This window comes from Vulpes lagopus, chromosome X (genome assembly GCF_018345385.1).
Source record: "Vulpes lagopus strain Blue_001 chromosome X, ASM1834538v1, whole genome shotgun sequence".
In the NCBI taxonomy this organism is placed as follows: Eukaryota; Metazoa; Chordata; class Mammalia; order Carnivora; family Canidae; genus Vulpes; species Vulpes lagopus.
The window spans coordinates 10,421,506-10,437,711 of NC_054848.1; positions in this window are offsets into that span (position 1 = coordinate 10,421,506).

The window sequence follows — 16,206 nt, forward strand, 5'->3', positions numbered from 1 at the left end:
AGAGGTGAGATCATATCCTTTCCCCCTTTAAAACATCTGCTGGCTTCTTGACACACATGGTACAAATCTCTACTCATTTCCTCCAAGCCAACTACAAACCAAAACTGTCCAATAGAACTTCGTGTGATGATGGAAATGTTCCATTTTGTGCCATCCATGTGGCTGCTGAGCACTTGAAGTATGGCCGGTGTGACTGAGGAACTGTATTTTAAAGTCATTTAAATTTAAGTGCCACATGTGGCTGGCAGCTACTGTACTCAACGGTGCAGACATTGAACATTTCCATCATTGGAGACATTTCTATTAGACAGCATTGTTCCTTCCAGAAACCAGCCCTGAGACAGGGTTTGGAATTTATTTGGAAGGGTCAGGGAGGGGGAAGATGAGACAGGAAAGGAAGCAGCCAGAAAAGAACACGTCCGCACTGTGGGGACCTAGAGCCCAGGGATGCAGGGAACTCTGGGAATCAATGTAGAGCACACACTGATGACCTCAGAATCATCCCCCTCAAGAGGTGCAGGACTGGTTGTATTTCTCCACCAGTTCCCATCAGCCATTGATTGAGGGTGGCTCTCAGGGGCTGTTAATTCTCAAGCACTTCCACCTGTCCAGAGCACAGCCCGACAAGGCTCTGGGGCCAGAGGGAGCCTTCAGGCTGGGTCACAGAGAGCAATGTCAGGCTGGCAGGGCCTGAGTGCTCGGGTGCCAGCAGTGCCTACCTCCTTCCACTCCTGACGTGCCCCCACCCCGTCTGCTCTCCAGACATGACCATAATGTTTCATGCATATCCTTAGAAACATTTTTCCATATATAAACATGAATACACATAATACCCATAAATATGTATTTATTTTGTAGTTTTCTATTTATACAAATGGAACGGGATCATTCCATACATGCTCTTCTGCACTTTGCATTTTGCACTTAATAGTATATCCTGGAGCTATTTCGTTGTAGCTGTTGCTTTAATTTCCGGTGCCTGGCTGTCTTTATCACAAAACAGTTCAGACTTAAAGAGAAAAAGAGCTGCAATGGCTTGGCTGAAAGAATGCAAAGAGATTGGTGTTCAGCTTATGGATTTAAAAGGCAAGCTGTTTGTTGAGACTGCAGAGTTTGGTTCAAGCCATTTCAGGATGGTGTGATGTTCCTGTTAAAAAACAAATGAGGATCTGCTGGGTGATAAACTCAGGCGGTGTGCGGGCTGAGTAGACAATAGAGTTTGCAATCAATAGATGAACCTCCTAGGCTGACGCCTGAGCAGAAGGCAGCTGTTCCTGGGGCAGGGCATCTGCAGCCTGCCCCACACACAGGCATCAGGAGTCCCGGGTTCGGGCCCCAGCTCTACCATGGACCTGCTGTGTCACCGTGGAGGTCTCTTGACCTCTGACGGCCTCTGTTTTCTTGTCTCTTCAGTGAGAAAGGTAATGCCTATGTTACCCATCTCTCCATGGCTTTGAGGCAAGAAGCCCCAGGAGTTGCAAACCTAAATGCCTTTGGGGGCTCGCAGGCAAGCACAGGACTCAAGTGAGGCTGCTGTAGGTAAGGGGGGAGTGGGGGCCATGGCTAAGAGGGGAAGAAATCACACACAGCCCATGTCCCAGGTAGAAATCTTTAAACGTATCTTTACCTTGGCCAAAGCCTACCTGTGGGCTGCCTCTAGCCCTTCGGCGAGAGCGTGCACCCTGTATGTCGGAGCTACGGCTTCTACACCAAGGAGGTGGCACTAGGGTGACCGCTTGCTAAGCTGCATCCCGCATCTCCCACTGTGGTGGTCCTGGGCCGCACCAGTCAGGGAAAGTTAGGTTGGACCGTGGGAGTGACTCTAAAATGTGAGTGGCTTTAAACAGCAAAGGTTTATTTCTTGTTCACATTAAGTGTCCCTTGTGGCACGACACTACCATGTGCCCAGCTGGAGGCTGCCCCACCACATCCTCATTGTGCAGCCAGACCGGGGCTTCCCAGCCAGGGCCTCGCATTCTCCACCTGCTGGGGTTGCTGGGCTGGGAAAAGGAAGGGAAACTTGTGCAGAGGCTCTTAAAGGCTTCTGCTTGCACTTTGCTGGCTAGAACCGGTCATGTGGCCTGGGCTTCCGCAAGGCCAGTCCTACGCTGTCTGGAAGAACTGGAAACATCTGTGCACAGCACCGATGAGGCACATACCCCTTCAGCCACGCAGCCAAAGGTGTGCATTCCTTTCTTCTATTTCCAGCGTATTGGATAAGGTTATCCCTTCTATATCCAGCGTATTGGATAAGGTTATTCCTCATGTGGCTTGGCTCTTTATTCTTAGTTTTGTAAATATCAAGAGTGACATCCATCGAGTCTCCAGGACGTTTCTTCCTCCTCGTTGCCATGGCACTCGATGCCTGAGCTCATGCTAGCCTGAGCAGCACCATAGTGGTGGCACTGTCCCTTTTCCAGCTTCTGCTAGGAGCAGGGATCTTTAATTTGGGGTCCATTCTCTAGCAGTGTTTTCCCCCAGACTTAATTTTTTAGAGCAGTTTTAGGTTTACGTTAAAATTGAGAGAAAGTTACAGAGATTTCCCATTTTCTGCCACCACACATGCACAGCCTGCCCCCCTATCCACACCACTCACTATGGCGGTACCTATGTGATACAGGATGAACCCACAGTGACCTGTCACCATTACCCAAAGTCCACAGTTTATTGTAGGGTCCACTCTCGGTGTACATCTGAGGTGTTTGGACAAATGTGTGATATGTATCCACCATTATAGTGCCATACAGAGTATTTTCACTGCCCTAAAAATCCTTTCTGCTCAGCCTATTCATCTCCTCCTCCAACCCCAACCAGCAACCACTGATCTCTTTCCACATTCTCCCTAGTTTTGCCTTTTCCAGAGTGTCCTATAGTTGGGATCGTACAGTATGTACCTTTCCAGATTGGCTTCTTTCACTTAGTAGCATGCACTGAAGGTTCCTCCGTGTCTTTTCATGGCTTGATAGTACCTTTTGTTCAGCACTGAATAATATTCAGTTTGGACATATGACAGTTTATTCATCCACTCATCTACTGAAGGACACCTTGGTTGCTTCCAACTTTTGACAATTGTGAATAAAACTGCTATAAACATTATGTACAGATTTTTGTGTGGACAGTTTTCAGCTCCTTTGGGTGAATACCAAGAAGCCTGATTATTGGATTATATGGTAAGAGTACACTTAGTTTAGTGGGAAGCTGCCAAATTGTGTTTCAAAGTGGGGGGACCATCTTGCATTCCTACCAGCAGTGTATGACAGTTCCTGTTCCACGTCCTTGCCCACGTTTGGTGCTGTTGGTGTTCTGGATTTTGGCCGTTCTCTAACAGATGTGTAGTGGTATCTCATTATTGTTTTAATTTACATTTCCCTGATGGCATATACTATGGTGCACCTTTTCATAGGCTTATGTGTCATCTGTATATCTTCTTTGTTGATGATTTTTGCATCTATGTTCATGAGAGATATTGGTCTGTAGTTTTCTTGTCCTGCCTTTATCTGGTTTGGTATCAGAGCAATGCTGGCCCCATAGGATGACTTAGAAAATATTCCCACTGCTTCCATACTTTGAAAGAGATTGTAAAGACTTAGTATAATTTCTTCCTTAAATGTTTGGTAGAATACACCAGTGAACCCATCTGGGTGGGCCTGGTGCTTTCTGTTTTGGAAGATTATAATTACTGATTCAATTTCTTGAATAAATACAGGCCTATTCAGACAATCTATTTCTTCTTGTGTGAGTTTTGGAAGATTGTGTCTTTTAAGGAATTGATCCATTGCACCTAGGTCATCAAAGTTGTGGGCATAGAAACATTCAGAGTATTCCTTTATCATCCTTTTAATTTCCATGGGATCTGTAGTGAATATCATTTCTGATATTAGTAATTTGTGCTTCATTTTTCCTTTGCTCTCATTTTAATCTACTCTCTGCCTTTTGTAGTTTTAACTAAGCATTTTATATGAGTCTATTTCCTCCTTTCTTAAAATATCAGTTATAGGGACGCCTGGGTGGCTCAGCAGTTAAGTGTCTGCCTTCGGCTCAGGGCGTGATCCTGGAGTCCTGGGATCGAGTCCCACATCAGGCTCCCTGCATAGAGCCTGCTTCTCCTCCCTCTGCCTGTGGCTCTGCCCCTCTCTCTGTGTCTTTTGTGAATAAATAAATAAAATCTTTAAAAAATATATCAGTTATACTTTTTTCTTGGTTTTTTAGTGATTGTCCTAGAGTTTGAAATTACACATTTACCACAAATCCAAGTCCACTTTCAAATAACACTATACCATTTCGCATGCTGTGTGACTGCCTTAAAATAACAAAATAATCCTAATTCCTCCCTTTCATCTCTTCTATTATTACTGTTGCTCATTTCACTTACATAAAAGCACACATAGGCATATACACCCATAAGATATATACACAGGTATATGTAATTGAATATATTGCTATTATTTTGAGCAAACTGTTATCTTTTAAAGAATAAGAAAGAAATAAAAGTAGAAAATAAAAACGTTAAATAATCAAGTGAAAAACGTATTAAAGACTTGGATATAAGACTTAAAACCACAAAACTAGAAGGAGTAAGGAGTAAAGGGTAATTACCTTGATATCAGTGTCGGCAATGATTTTTTTGGATTTGACACCAAAAGCAAAGGTAACAAGTAAAAATCAACAAATATATAAACTAAAAAGCTTCTTACAGCAAAGGAAACCATCAATAAAATGAAAAGACAACCTATGGGATAAGAGAAAATATTTACAACTCATATATCTGATAAAGCGTTAATATCCAGGCACCTGGGTGGCTGAGTTGGTTAAGCATCTGCCTTTGGCTCTGGTTATGATCTTAGAGTCCTGAGATGGAGTCTGCATCAGCCTCCCTGCTCAGTAGGGAGCCTACTTATCTTTCTCCCTGCTGCTCCCCCTGCCTGTGCTCTGTCTCAAGTAAATAAATATAAAAAAGGTTAATATCCAAAATATATAAGGAATTCATACAGCTCAAAAGGAAAAAACCCAATCTGATTAAAAATGGTCAGAAGAGGGCAGCCCAGGTGGCTCAGCAGTTTAGCGCCGCCTTCAGCCCAGGGTGTGATCCTGGAGACCTGGGATCAAGTCCCACGTCGGGCTCCCTGCATGGAGCCTGCTTCTCCCTCTGCCTGTGTCTGTGCTTCTCTCTCTCTCTGTGTCTCTCATGAATAAATAAAATCTTTAAAAAAAATGGTCAGAAGATCTGAATAGACATTTTTCCAAGGCAGGCATACAAGTGGCCAACAGGTACAGGAAAAAGTGCTCAACATCATTCATCATCAGGGAAATACAAATCAAAGCCACAATGAGATATCATGTCACATCTTTTAGAAAGGCTAGTATCAAAAAAATAAATAACAAGTGTCGGAGAGGATGTGGAGAAAAGGGAGAAAAGGGAACCCTAGCATACTGTTGGGGTGGGAATGTAAATTGGCACATCCACTATGGAAAACCTCAAAAAATTAAAAATAGAACTACCATATAATCCAGCCAAGAGAGTAAATCAAAAGTTCTCATCATAAGAAAAAATTATAACTATGTGTGATGATGGATATTAAAGTAAACTTACTGTGGTGGTCATTTTGCTACATAGATATACATCAAATTATTATGCTGTACACCTAAGACTAATACAATGTTATATGTCAATTATATCTCAACCAATCTTTTTAAAAAATTTTATTTATTAAAGGGAATATAAGGGAAGGGAGAAGAGATGTGTGGGAAATATCAGAAAGGGAGACAGAACATGAAGACTCCTGACTCTGGGAAATGGACTGGGGGTGGTGGAGGGGGAGGAGGGCAGGGGGTGGGGGTGAATGGGTGGCGGGCACTGAGGGGGACACTTGATGGGATGAGCACTGGGTGTTATTCTGTATGTTGGTAAATTGAACACCAATAAAAAATTAATTGATTAAAAAATAAAATAAAATTTTATTTATTCATGAGAGACACAGAGAGGGAGAGACATAGGCAGAGGGAGAAGCAGGCTCCCCATGCAGAGCCTGATGTGGGATTTGATCCAAGGACCCCAGGATTATGACCTGAGCCAAAGGCAAATGCTTAACCACTGGGCCACCCAGGTGCCCCTCAACAAATGTTTTTTTAATTTACAAAAAGTGAGACCCGTGTTGGAATTTAGATTCCAAAAGTGGTAGCTGGATAGGTTAACTTTTTAACACACACACACACACACACACACTTGAATCACTATATTATATACCTGAAACTAATATAATACTGTATGTTAACCTTCCTGGAAATAAAATTAAAAGATATACTGTTAAAAAATAAAAAAATTAAAAAAAAATAAAAATAAATAAAATAAAATAAAAGATATACTGTTAAATGATGGGTTTTGTTTTCAAATGATCACATTTCAGAATTGTTTCTTGGCCCCCCCCCCGTCTCACATGTGACTTGTTAGCACACCAACGGCATCATTTACCCACATCCATTTTTGGTGGGATGGACTGCAGCATTTCCCAAAGAACCTGACTTCTAACTTGGCAAAATTAATGTACTCAGACATTCTGAAATTTTCCTTGGGGCAGACCAACTTTATAAGTCCCTCTTGGACCAATAAATTACAAATATTTTAAAGCAAGAGTGGGAATGTAAAGCATAGCCTGATTCTCTTTCCTATAGAGATTCTATTTTACTCAAAACCTATTTTTACACTAGTTAGAATTCTGCTTTTTGGCCAAGGACTTGTCTTGCATGTCTGACCTTGCAGAGGCTGGGGTGGATCGCAGCATACTAATTAAGAGAACTCGAAGTAGTTGGCAAAGCTTGCTCGCTCTTCATTTTCCCATGATCACCTCCATCAAGCAGCCCTACCACCAGCTGAGGGAACAGAGATTTTCAATTGAGGTGGAATAAATGGTCTGAAAGGCTGTGCCCAGGGGAATAGCATAAAGGAAAGGTTTCCAAACTACTTGAGTGTTAAAAAAAAAAAAAGTTCCAGAATAAAACAATATTATAAAGATATGCAAAGAAAATGTTTAAAAACAACTACAAACAAATTGCCAGTCATGTTTGAATTTGACAAAATCATGTAAGATAGAAGCTGTTAGTGCTTTGTTCAGGAAGGAAATGAACCAAAAAAAAAAAAAAAAAAAAGGAAGGAAATTAACCACTTCACATATCCACACTATCTTGAACAATGAAATTGTATTAAAATAACATACCTTGGGCACTTGGGTGGCTCAGTGGTTGAGCGTCTGCCTTCGGCTCAGGTCCTGATCCCAGAGTCCTGGGTCCAGAGCTCCCTGCAGGTGCTTCTCCCTCTGCTTGTGTCTCTGCCTCTCTCGTTAATAAATAACATCTTTTTTAAAAAAAGATTTAAAGTAATGTACCTTTACTTTAAAAAAAATAAATAGGTAGAAAGGTAGTTTGGGGTGCTTGGCTGGTTCAGCTGATAGAGCATGTGGCTCCTGATTTGGGGGTTGTGAGTTTGAGCCCCACACTGGGAGTAGAGATTACTTACAAAATAATAACTGAACTTTGAAATGAAAAAAAATACAAAAGATGCTTTTATGTTACCTTGACTGGTTCTTTCTTTCATGTTCTTCCTTTCCCTGTGTGATTCCTAGTTTCTGACCTGTATCATGTTCCTTCCTTCTGAACATTTGTTAGCATTTCGTGCGAGGCAACAAATTTCCTCAATTTTTGTTTGCTGGGGAAGGCTTTATTTCTCCTCCAGGTCTGAAGGATAATTTCACCAGGTACAGAATTCTCAATTGGTGGGATTTTTCTCTCAACACTTTAAATATTTCAGTCTACTCTCTTCTTGCTGGCACCCTTTCCGAGAAGTTGGATGTAACTCTTACCTTGGTTCCTCTCTAGGGAAGGTGTTTTATGCCTCTGCTTCTTTCTGGAGTTTTTTTCTTTATCTTTGATTTTCTGTAATTTGAAAATGATGTGCCAAGGTGTGATTTTTGGTTTGCTTTTGGCATTTATATTGCTTGGTGTTCTCTGAGCCTTCTGGGTCTGAGGTTTGGTGTCTGACATTAATTTGGGGGAAATGCTGTCATTATTGTTTCAAGCGTTTCTTCTGATCCTTTCTTCTCCTTCTGGTATTCCCATCATGTGTATCTCACACCTTCTGTAGCTGTTCCACCGTCCTTGGATATTATGTTCTAGTTTCTCCCCACCCCACCCCCCTTTGTTCTCTGCTTTTTGGTGTTTAAGGAGTCTATTGATCCATCCTCTAGCTCAGAGATGTTTTTCATCAGCTGGGTCTAGTCTGCTAATAAGCCCATTAAAGGCATTCTTCATTTGTTACAGTGTTTGTGAGCTCCAGCATTTCTTTTTGTTTTTTTTAGGATTTCCACCTTTCTGCTGCCATTGCCCATCTGCTCCTGCATGCTGTCTACTTTATCCATGAGAGCTCTTAGCCTATGAATCATAGCTGTTTGAGGTTCCTGGTCTGATCATTCTGACATTCCTGCTATGTCTGGTTTTGATGGCTGCTCTGTCTTTTCAAATTGTGTTTTTCGTCCTTTACTATGCCTTTTAAGTTTTTCTTGCTAGCTGAACACGATGTTCCAGGTAAAAGGAACTGCTGTAAATAGGCCTTTAGGGATGTGGCAGTGAGGAGAGCGGGGAGGGGAAGCACGCTATAATCTGGTGATTAGGTCCCTGTTAGTGAGCCCGGGCCTCTGGACTGTACACTTAACAAGTGTGTCTCAGTTATTGCTCTCCCTCCCTTAGGCGGGACAGGATGGCTGGAGTTGGATTATTTCCCATCCCCAGGTCAGCTAGGCTCTGAGAGTCCCCTAGAAGGCTAGGCTCTGGTTTACTAGCTTCCCCTGAGGGCAGGCCCTGTTAAGAAAAACACAGTTCTCTGGGTTATTTCAAAATGGTTCCTCTTCCACTTCCCCCTGCCAGAAACCGGAGGGGATTTTCCTCCAATATTTACTGCTGGAATCTGGTCAAGCTCTGGGAGATGAAGCTTACAATATTGTAGCGGCCGCCCTATGTCAGGAAGCCCCCTGGAGCTGTTCACACGAGGCCTCCAGCAATTTGCTTTCCCACCCCCAACACTGGTTCCCAGGCCTTCCTTCCGCCTGTGAGTCTGCTGTGGGAAGCCACAACTTGTATTTGCCTGTTTCTCCAACTTTGGGCACAGCAGTTTGCTCTGTCTTCCCCTCTCTAACGGATCCTAGAAGAGTTGTTGATTTTCCGGTCTGTTCAGCTTTTACTTGTTATTGGGATAGAGTGGTGACTCTCAACCTCCTTGCATGTGGAACCAGACTCTGCCATTTTTAAATCTCCACAAACAAGTGAATGAAAGGGCTACGTGCACCTAATTTAGAAGTCAAATAATCCCACCACACTTAATTCAGAAAAGCAGTAGTCTTGTACCCCATCATTCCACTCCCCAGAGGTCACCATTTTCAGGTGGTCCTGAGTGCCATGGAGCAGATAAAGGCTACAGAGGGGGTTAAGGGTGCCCTCCTGGCGGAGGGGCTGCAACTTTCAACAGGACGTTGAGAAGGTGACATATGGATAAAGGAGGGAGGGAGTGATTTATGTGGGTACTTGGAGGGTAAGCTGTCCGGGCAGAGAAATGAATAGAAAATCTTAGGGGCAGGAGTGTGCCGGCTGTTCTGGATCACTGCTTCCCGTGACCTGTGGAGGGATACCCTGGTGGGGTGTGTGTATGATTTGTTAAAATGCAGATTCTGGTTCAGTAGGTCTAGGGTGGAACTGGAGACGTGGCATTTCTAATGAATTCCCAGTAGGTGCTGATGCTGCTGGTCCGGGAAGCACACTTTGAGTAGCAAGATTCTAGAAAGAGGACCTTAGTGGGGCTGGAGCAGAGAGGGGCAAGAAGACGGAACCGATGTCACAAAGCGAATAGGGGACCAGATCTTGCTATGCCTTAAAGGCCACTGTAAGAAGTTGAGCTATTGTTGTAAAGGAGTTGGGAGCAGAGTGGAGATGTAGTCTGGCTTCTTTTTTTAGAAGCATCTCTGTAGGGGCTGCGCTGAGAAACGATGGCAGGAGGGCAGAGGTGCTTAGGCAGCCACTGATTGACTCCAGAGCAGAGAGGGCGGTCCTTCGGCCCTGGAGGCAGCGGTGGGAAAGGGAGAGGAGGTAGCGCCAGGCGGATGTGTGATGGATTGGTTGCAGGAGTGGAAGGAGAGTTGCTTGAGCAGAGTTGTCATCTCTGCCCCATCCCTCACATCCATCTTGTCTCCAGTTCCACTGCCACTCTTCTAGTCGAGCCCCATTAATTCTCATTACTGTAATTGCGAGCGGATACTGCAAACACCTTCTGGAGAAATGCTTTGTTCAGTCCAGGCCTTTGTAAAGACTTTGCACTTGCTTAGAGAGTCCAGAGCCTAGCAGGAAGAGCCTTGGGGAACCGGCCCTTTCCCATACTTCTGGGTCATCACTCCCTTGCATGTACCCATTACTCTAGCCCAGGGCTTCATGACCCTCTCCCCGGCACAGGCTGAGGAGGAGGGAGAGCTGCGGGGTTATTTGTGAATCCTGACAAGGCTGCCCTAACACTGCCACATGGTCTCCCACTCAAACCCTTTCATCCACTTTTGTATCCACTGTTCCTGTATTGTTGTGTCATGTTGCTTCTATCAGTGCTACTCAGTATGGAGTCCAGGGACCAGCAGCATCAACATCTCTGAGAGCTCGATAGAAATGCAGTTCATGGGCCTCACCCCAGTAGGGCCCGGGAATCTGTCATAGACAGCTCCCCAGATGATTCTTAAACACACTTAAGTTTGAGAACTAATGAATACCGCCATACTTCCAACTGAACATCAGTAGGTCCCTACACCATATTTGAGAAAGCTCATCCAGACTAGTGGGCTACATCAGGTTCATCTGGAGAGCTTTAAAAAACAAACAAACAAACAAACAAACAAACAAACAAACAGTGCCAGAAGTTCTGATATAATTGGCTGGAGTGGGATCCAAGTGATTCCAATGGGCAGCCGGGTCTGAGAGTCTTAGAGTTTAGCAGGTGGGTTTACATTGTTTCCAACACAGTCATCTTTTTAGCCTCTTGCTGGCCTCTCTACCTGGAGTGTGTGTCCATGCCATTTCCATATTGCCAAATCTATCCATTGTAGGAACAGACTGAACCCAAATAAAGCTCCTCCTCAAACTGGGCTCTGATCCTCTTCTTTCAATTTCCTGAAGCCGCATGGGTGGCTTGTGGCCAAGTACATCATTCTTTTTGTTAAAATGAGGCCTCAATCAATGAAGTGTTTCTCAAACTGTGTCTTATAGAGTATTCATGTCACCTACTAATGCCCATTTTGTGGAACAACGGTTCCTTGGTCAAAATATAAGAACTGAGACATGCCTGGGTGGCTCAGTTGGTTAAGCGGCCAACCCTTGATGTCAGCTCAGGTCTTCAAATCAGGATTGTGAGTTCAAGCCCTGGGTTGGGCCCCAGTACTCAAAAAAATAAAAAAATAATAAAAATAGAGAAATGCTACACACCAGATGATTTCTGCACATCATTCTTTGGGTTTTTCTCCCATCCCTAGATTACTCTTTCTTCTTTGTTATTATATTTTCTTTCATGGAGCTTAAATTCATATAACATGAGAACAGCCATTTTGAAGTGAACAGTTCCATGGTACACTTATGGTGCTGTCCCCACCACCACCTCTATCCAGTTCCAGAACTAGATTTTTATCACCTTGAAAGGAAACCCTGTATCCATTAGCAGGCACTCCCCATTTCTACCCAACTTCTAGTCATTAGGCATGTTCTTTTTTTTTTTTTTACTTTGAATCTATTTGCTCATCAGAAAACCGGGGATCATACTCCATCAGGTTGTTAGAAGAAACAAGGCAGGTAATTTGTGAAAACTGTCCAGCACTATACATGTTGAGTACCTAACAAAGGTCGGATCCTTACTTTGCTCTCCCTCTGGTCTTGTCATTCTAGTGTTCAAGATGTCAGATTCCACAGCACTCAGAGGAAGAAAAAAAGGCTTTGTAAATTCTTCCTTTAGAAAAATAAAAATATATCTTCCTCTTTGAAAGGTGGCACAAGAGTAAATACAGTTACCAAAAATCAATATGACATTTGTATTTTTTCTTTTAATGTTTTTTTGGGTGCTCGCTTTGGCAGCACATATATTAATGTTTTTTGGGAATTATTTTAGATTTATAGAAAAGTTGTAAAAATCATACAGAGTTCCTATACTTCATCGCCCCGTTTTCCAAATTAACATTTCACACAACTATGGTACATTTGTCAAAACTAGAAATTAACACTGGCACTTTCCTATTAAATAAAACGACAGACCTTATATGGATTTCACCAGTTTTCCCATTAATATCCTTTTTCTGTACCAGGATCCCACATGGCAGTTAGTTGTGATGTCTCCTCAGTCTCCTTTGTGACAGTTTCTGTCCTTGCTTATTTTTCATAACTTTGTGTTTTTGAGGAGAGCTAGTTAGGCATTTTGTAGAAGGTCCCTCCATTTGGGCTTATCGGATGTGTTTCTCAAGACGAGACTGGGCTTACGGGGTTTTCAGACTTACCTTACTAGAGAAGTGCCCTTCTTGTCACATCAAATCACATCAGGTAGCACAAGGTGTCCCCAGAATTATTACTCAGGATGTTAACCTTGAGTACTAGGAGAATGTGGTGGCTGCTGCGTTTGTCTACTGAAGGTTTTAATTTTTTCCCTTTCAGTTCTCTGTCCTTTAGAAGCCAGTCACCAGGTTAGTCTGGACTCAGGAGACGAGGGAGAGTAAGGTCTACCTCCTAGAAGGGACAGTATCTACAGATACTTGAAATTCTTCTGTGAAGACTTCTTTCTTCTCATTTATTATTCAATCATTTGCGTATTTCTTTTCTACTTTGGGTCACAACCCAAAACCACGTCATCTATTTGTTGCTCAAATTGTTCCAGTTTGCCCACTGGGGGCTCTTTCTGATGGGTTCCTGTGTCCCTTAGGCCCTGATCCTCCCCCTGCCCCCACTCAAGTGTATTAGCTTTTGATGGACAAATGGGTTTTCTTCCCCACCTACCCACTGAAATTGCTTTAAGGTCCTAAGAGTACAATGGTTTCTAAATGGTCAGGCCAAAGTCTACTTTTCTGTTCTTAGTTTACCAGATCTTTCTGTGACAATACTATTCATCTCTTTCTCTCAAATTGCCTTTCATTTTCTAAAAACTTATTATGGCATTTTCAAGCACAGGCCAATCTCCAAGTGTCCATCTCCTAGCTTCAACAGTTCTCAACATTTTGCTTATCTTGTTTCACTGGTCACCTCTCGCATGCTCTGCCACTGGAATACTTTATTTTTATTTTTATTAGAGAGGGAGGGAGGGGCAGAGGGAGAGAGAGAATCTTAAGCAGGCTCCATGCCCAGTGTGAAGCCTAACAGAGGACTTGATCTCACAACCTGAGATCATGACCTGAGTCGAAATCAAGAGTCGGACACCTAACTGACTGAGCCACTCATGCACCCCACCACAATACTTTAAAGGAAATCCTAGGCAGGGATGCCAGGCCGGCTCAGTTGGAGGAGTGTGCGCCTCTTGATCTTGGGGTCATGAGTTCGAGACCCACGTTGGGTATAGAGATTACTTGAATAAAACTTAAAAAAAAAAAAGGCAATCCCAGGCATTCTATGAATCCAGCCATAAAGAGTATAATATCTTTAACAGGTAAGAACTTTAAACAAACAAAACAAAACAAAACAAACCATAACCATGGGATGCCTGGGTTGGCTCAGTGGTTGGGTGTCTGGCTTTGGCTCAGGGTGTGATCCTGGTCTGGGGATCGAGTCCTGTATCGGGCTCCCTGCAAGAAGCCTGCTTCTCCCTCTGTCTATCTCTCTGCCTTCTGTGTGTCTCATGAATAAATAAATAAATAAAATCTTAAAAAAAGTAACCACAAAATAAGTATTACACCTAACAAAATAATTTAGTATCCTCTAACAGTCCAGATTCAAATTTCCTCCCAAATTTTATTACTTTGTTCAAATTAGGATCCCTACAAAATGCACACATCATTATCAGTCTCTGCCACTTGCCACTACCCCTTTCTGCAACATAGACTTTTTAAAAGCCCCATTGTTGAAGAGAATGGGTTTTCCGTCCTATCAAATTTCCTACGTTCTGGATTTGGAGGATTGTATCTTCATAGTGTCTTAACATGTGAGTCTACTCCTTGAACTTCCTGTAAATTTGTTCTTAGATGTAGTCTTAGATTCTGTATGTGTACATGGAGGTATTTGCAATATATTTGAGATTTCTCTTTCTATCATCTATCTATCTATCTATCTATCTATCTATCTATCTATCTAACCTATCTATATCTTTGAAAATATACTTCATTGGTGGTCAACTTCCCAATGCATCACAATAAAAGCCATATTGTCTGGTTGTCCCCTTATAATGTTCCCTTTTGAGACACCCCTAGCTCCCAGCTGTCCTTTCTTTGCCATTTCTTCTCAGTTCCCTTCACAGGCTCTTATGTTTTCAAGTCATTGTTCTTCTGGACCCCACTGTCACTGGCCTATATATGTGGTCCCCTTTTCCATATTCCTGAGGCAGAGGACTCGAAAAGTCTGTATTTTTTTTTAAGATTTTATTCATTTATTCATGAGTGACACAGAGAGAGAGGCAGACACAGGCAGAGGGAGAAGCAGGCTCCATGCAAGAAGCCCGACATGGGACTCGATCCCGGGACTCCAGGATCATGCTCTGGGCCAAAGGCAGGTGCCAAACTGCTGCACCACCCAGGGATCCCTGAAAAGTCTGTTTTTTTGATGTAGACCCTCTCCACTGAATTCCAAAGCCAAATATCTAGTGACTGGCAGAATGTCCTGTGAGCTCTTGAAACCCTGTCCCATATGGAATTAGTCATCCCTCGTCCCAAACCTGTTTCTCCTTGTTTTCTTTATCTCGGTGACTAGAACCACCATCCAAGACAGAAACTTGAGCCATCCTACCCTTTTCCTCACCTGTCCAAATCACTGAGCTACAGAACATCTCTACCTTCGATATCTCAGGTATGTTCTCTTTTCTTCTAGCTGCCAGAGCCTCAGTTCTACAGTTCAAAGAGTGCGAGTGCCCTACCCAGGGTGGTGCATTCTCAAGCAGAGCGAGGACTAGTTCCCAACCCCCTACTCTAGCATAGAATATACTGGAATCTTGCTGAGGGCTGTAATCAGCTCCAGATTCTTTGGTGTGCTTTACACATATCATGAATATGGTTGTAGAAGCTGGCTTCAGCGGGGTGAAGCAACCCAAAGTGGGGAGTTTAAGAGTCAGAATATCTAGGTCTCACACCCACGTCCACCACCAAAAGTGCACTCAGTTAAGTCAGTTAATTCCTCTGTGTTGTTTCCTCATCTGCAAAATAGGAATTGTATTCCTCCACCACTTTTCTGAAATCCCCAAAGCTCTAGAAACTGGAAGGTGTGTGTATGTCTTAAATAATTTGTTTGGCAGCAAAACCTGACTTGACGGTAAGGATTTGATGACAAAACCTGACCTCAATGGAATTGAGGATATTTATGGTTTTTACTTATCCTACTTAGAATATCCTTCCGTTTTACTGCACAACTGTCTTTGAGGACAGGCTGCTAACCCAGCCCATTAGGACAAGTTCTAGAATATGCTGTTGACTTTTCAAAAGTACAAACAATGTCTGTATTCTGCAACATAGCTGACCTCACGGTTTCAGAAAACAGGTTGTATAACTAAAAGAGCTCCTTACAGGTTTAGTCACACAGGTTGGTTGCTAAAGAAATTAGTTATTTGTAAAGCCATTAGAAGTGTGTGCTCACAGTAAGCCCTACAGAAGTGTTTGATAAACATTTCGTGTAATAGTTAACCCTATGAATGAAGTTAAACTATTTTATATCAGAAAAGTTTGATGAATCTTGGGGCCTCCATCACAGTGGGATCCTTTCCCGGCTCAGAACCACTATTCCTGAAAGCGGTATGAATCATGTGCATGCAAGCTTCTTGATTTTTGTATATATACATGCACCCATAGTATTTTTTTTTTTTTTTTTTAGAACAAAGAATGATCCAGCCTCAAATGGCAACAGTGCGGAGGCTGAGAAGCCCTGCCCTTCCCTCACTTTCACGCTCATGCATGCCTCCAGCAGCACACAGGTTGCGATTACCATCATTGCACACCTGTCTGCCTGTGCTCCTAGAAGGCAAGT